We start from the raw sequence: 5,294 nt of genomic DNA, 5'->3' as shown, positions 1-5,294 counted from the left end.
GAAAGCTGTGTCAAATTACCACTCAATTGCATGTCAAGACACTAAAGAGGGGAGATGTCCACCGACTTCGGAAAAGAGCAGTCAAATGACACGTCTCCAACTACGGATACCGAAACTGATCAAACAACACAATAAACAAGTGTATTGGACAATACGTGTGCTGTGCCACCACATTTGATGCGCCTCTTTTCCTAAATTTCTCATGGCTGTAGTAACATTTAACATCTGAAGATGTTTCACCTCGCCTTTAGCTTTTAACTGACGAAATTACCCCTGCAATTTAAATTCGGAAATGGACCACATGATGAATTTAACCTCTAGATGGCAGCATAACATAGCCCTAATTGCTGCATCTAAAAATGGCCCCTAATGAAGCACCCCTTTTGTTTTCTGTTGACAGTGTAAATGCCCGATGTAAACACACAGTACCTGATTTGGTTTAGCTAAAGGTTGTTGAGAGTAACACCCATGTCATATATATATGTCTATGGTTACACCCCTCCTTTCCATGCTCCAGAGACACTGTGGTAAGCGGGGATTGTTTATGGGTTGGTCTGAGCCACTATAAGTTGTTTTGTTGTTGTTGTTGTTGTTTTTTTTTGGGGGGGGGGGGGGGGGGGGGGCTAGTGGAGCAATTTGCTGTGAAATTGACTAAAAGTGTCTCTCAAGTAAATTCCTCAAAGTGTATTTGTTATACCAGCACACGCATAAAGTAGCACGCACTTACGTTTGTTCTTCAGTTCATTTCACTTCAGTTCATATTCTAGAAATATGAATATGAATTATATGTGTTATAAATAATTATAATATATTGATTATAAATATAAATGACCCTTCCATATTAAAGATCAGTAAGATCCTACATACAACCAATTTGTGGGATTCGCCTAGTTGTAAGGAGGACAAAACGTAGGTCAGGTCTGTGTTAAGATGTCAAAGTATCCTAAAGGTTGTAAAGGGTAGGCTACACGAGGCAGTTCAATAAGATTGAAATGTGTAGCCAATCGTATCTTCACACTAATAGGGTGACCATATTTGAGGTTGTTAAAAAAAGGGGACACTTCGTGGGACAGGGGGGTTGGGTCGGCAAGTAACTTGGGCCGTGGGCCAGTATTTTTCCTCGCCACTATGTTGCGGGCCAGATTCTGGGTTGCTGCCTATTAAGACACTGCGATAGGTGCCCCTTACGTGACCTTGCAACAACTAGTCTTACATGGAGAATGGACAGGTCTACTAAAAATAACTAATGTGAATGAGCCCATTGGTGGTCTGTTTGAGGGACAGAGGGGGCTAAGATAGAGTTCATTAAAACAATGAAATTATATAATATATTATAATTATAATACATGTATATCCTAATTAGACCTAGGCAACTAATTGGAGTCTATCTAAGGTTACTTTTATTTTGAAAAAGTGGTTTGACGAACCTCCTTAAAATTTAACAATGTTTATTGTTTGGGGAAAATAGCGTGCAGAGAGAAGTTAGCAAATAATCAGCTATGTCTTTGTCAAAAAAGTCTAAAGAGGAAAGTTGACAACCAAAACAGAGCCAATAAAGGGGAATGGAAAGATAAAAAAAACTTGGCTACGATCGAAAATAATCTGAACCCGCCCCCTCCCCGTGACGAATTTTTTAGATCTTTTCAACATTCAGATGTCATTTGCTGTTGTAAACAATGCAACTAGTGGAAGCGGCAAGGTGCTCGGTGTTGCCAGATTGGAAATAGCGAAGTATCGTACCAAATGCTCAAAATTAGCGTCTTTGGAGGATATTTATCATGCATCTGGCTGAGACACTGAGAGGGCGGTCAACCAATGACAGTTCTCTTTACAGTCAGAGCTCGCGCAAGAAGGTGGAACATAAGGGAGATACCCTTTCCAAAACTTGTAAGGGCGTAAAAACTAGTTTGTGAAGGACCCAGAGAAACACAAATATCCGTCGAGGCAAATTCCCGGACGATTTTGGAATCCCTGCGGGACGCATTTTTTAGGTCTTGAAAAGAGGACATGACCGGGTAAAAGAGGACATCTGGTGACCCAACACCATAGCTATGTCTCAAACCGGACATTTTACAAAGTACTCTGCAATACATGGCACTGCAATACAGTGCACTTACATCTGTGGTGCGATCTGTCACTGATTAGTGTTGTCTCAAATTAATCAATGACTGGACAAATGTGCAAGCCTTTTACCCATAAATCTGAGCGCCAGCTTCCTCCAGGCCAACTGGAAATTTTAAACAAAGATGGCGGACCATCTCCGCTGACGACCGTGTTTTGTATGTAAATGTTTATCTTTTGCCGTTTTCTCGCTTAGATCTTTTAAAGTTACAGAGAAATCGACATTGTTCTATCAGATAACACAGTTATTGTAACCAGCAATAATGGTTGAAGTGATTTTCGAGGCGTCAGTCAGCCAATTTTCCAAACTGAAAAGCTGCCGAAGGGCTCCTCCTCTTCTGCTACGTAGCCAAGATCTCGCCCATTTAGGGCAAGTAGTGTCCATCGTTTTACACTGCATTTTTTGACAGTTTTCAGTGCTGAATCCGGGGACTTTCAGTGCCCTGACTTCTGCAGGTTCTGTCAGTGTGAACGCCCTAAGCACTGAAAGTCAGTGTTCGAAGTGCACAAGTGCTCGGTTTGAGACATAGCCCATGTGAGTTACCCTAAGAGGTTCTGTACTGATAGCCTGCAAAACGGAGTAGGCCTATGTTGAATTGTCGAATGGGTCTAAACCACTTTGGCGTCTTTTAGTTAAGAATAAATTCAGTTTGCAAACCAAAACAATGATGTGAAATCTGGCGTAAGCCTGTTTCTCTTCATGAAGACTTAGCATTGTTATGTTCCAATCTGTCTGAATGAAATAAAATAAGGCGTGTAGGGTCTGTCCAAACATAGATTAGATGAAATTATAGCAAAAGCCTAAACCGGGTATGTGTTCGTCAACTGAATGTGTGTATGTAACTTTCTACGCTTACTGGACCGAACGGATATCGAATAACAGTAACAAAACAGATCAAACGACTCATTAGGCGTGTGTTTTGGGCAATACTTGTGCTGTGAAGATTTATATATTATTGCCACCACCGACATGCTTTTCTGTTCCTACTCTATTTGCCCCTGTAACAGTAACCCTATTTGCACACTGTATACCCACTAAGCTGTTTTTATATCTATCATGTCCAATCATATGATGTTTGTATATTATGCACCATATATATTATCTACCAAATGCATGCTGTGTACAACACTTGTCGTTTCCCTAAAATCCCTCAATCACTCCCCTTCTGCCACACGACCCTCCCCCATACGCCCTTCCTATCTCCTCCTAGCCGACTACAATTATGTGCTGTGGTTCTGCTTAAGGTTCCTTCCTGATTAACAGGTAATTTTGTATTGCCATTGTGCTTGCTCTAAGGGGGTCCAGGCTCTGGGCTCTGTAAAGCGCTTTGAATCAATTGATTTGTTATTGTTGGCGTTATATAAATAAAATTGTATTGAATTGAATTTGATGCGCCTCCTTTCCTAATGTTCTCATGGCTGTGGTAACAGTTAACATCTGAAGCTGTTTCACCTCGCCTTGAAAATTCTTCCTCAATTGTGGTTTCGCTTTTAACTGACAAAATAACCCCTGCAATTTAAATTCGGTAAGGTACCACATGATGAATTTAACCTCTAGATGGCAGCATAACATAGCCCTAAATGCTCAATCTAAAAAAGGGCCCCTTATAAAGAGCCCCTTTTGTTTTCTGTTGACAGTCTTACTCTAAATCATAGACATAGTATCTATACTATAGTATAGATATATAGTACTATACTATGTCTATGGTCTAAATGCCCGATGTAAAGACACAGTCCCTGATTTGGTTTAGCTAAAGGTTGTTGAGAGTTACACCGAACCTTTCCATGCTCCTGAGGCACTGTGTTGATTGGCGAGGATGGTAAATGGCTCGGACTGAGCCACTAGAATGTCTCTTTCCCACAGAGAGGCAGGACGATGTAGGTAACAGACAACGGAGTTGTTTTGTTGTTGTTTTTTTTTTTTAGGGTGGGCACAAAAAAATAAACGGACAGCTAGTTGATGGTCTGGAGCAATTGGCTGTGAAATTGACTGAAAGTGTTCGGGATTAATCGCGGACTCTCCAGTAAATTCTTCGAAGTCTAATTTGTTATACAAGCCGGTAGGCCACCACGTGTACATAGTAACTTGCACTATACGTTTGTTCTTCAGTTAATTTCACTTAAGTTCACATTCTTGAAATATGAATATTAATTATACGTGCTATAGCCTACATAATTACAATATATTAAGTATACAATATAAATTGCCCTTCCCGTGTAGGCCTACGTTTTTTACATTAAAGATGTTAGAGCATGTTGTTCAGGGTCAGTTAGAGCCCACATACAACTTCAGGTTTGGGATTTGCCTGGTTGTAAGGAGGACAAAACGTAGTCAATGCAAAATTAAACCAGAGGTCTGTATTAAAATGTTGAAGTATCCTAAAGGTTGTATAGGGTAGGCAACACGAGGCAGTTCAATAAGATTCAAATGTGTATAGCCAATCGTTTCTTCACACTATTTAGGCTACATTTGCATTTAGCGGACGCTTTTGTCCAAAGCGACGTACAAGGGAAAGAACAGTCAGGCTACGAGCAATACACAAGTGTAATAAATACGACTTTACATACGAAATAGAAGTGCTGTAAGTGCAAGTTAAGTAGGCTACTAGTCGAAGTGCAATTTCTAGGTGAGCTACCCATAGACATAGAATACGTAAGCTATATGTCTATGGAGCTACCCAAAGAGGTTCTGTATTGATAGCCTGCAAACGGGGTAGGCCTATGTTGAATTGTTGAATTGTCGAATGGGTCTAAACCACTTCGGCGTCTTTTAGTTAGGACAAAATTCAGTTCGCAAATGTTGGGAACTCTTAGATTTCACTTAGGTTTCACTCCATGTAGACATATTGTTTTGTTCCAATCCTTTTGAATGAAATAAATAAGGCGTGTAGGGTCGATCCAAAAATAGATTAGGTTAAATTGTAACGTAGGCTATGCATAAACCTTTTATGCGTTCTTCAACTGAATGTGTTTATACAAATGTCTACGTTTAATGCTACATTCTTCTACTTTGTTATTTTTCAAATTTAGCGTACCGGTATATTTATGAAAACAATATGGCTTTTAAATCTGGCTACCCTGGTGTGTCTCTGAGTGGTACGGTCCATCAACAAGTTCACCCAAGTATATAAAGGCTGTGACTAACATTTGTTTTCACTCACTTGTTCCATACA

This window comes from Sprattus sprattus (assembly GCF_963457725.1).
Source record: "Sprattus sprattus genome assembly, chromosome: 16".
Lineage (NCBI taxonomy): Eukaryota > Metazoa > Chordata > Actinopteri > Clupeiformes > Clupeidae > Sprattus > Sprattus sprattus.
This window is presented reverse-complemented; position numbering follows the sequence as displayed.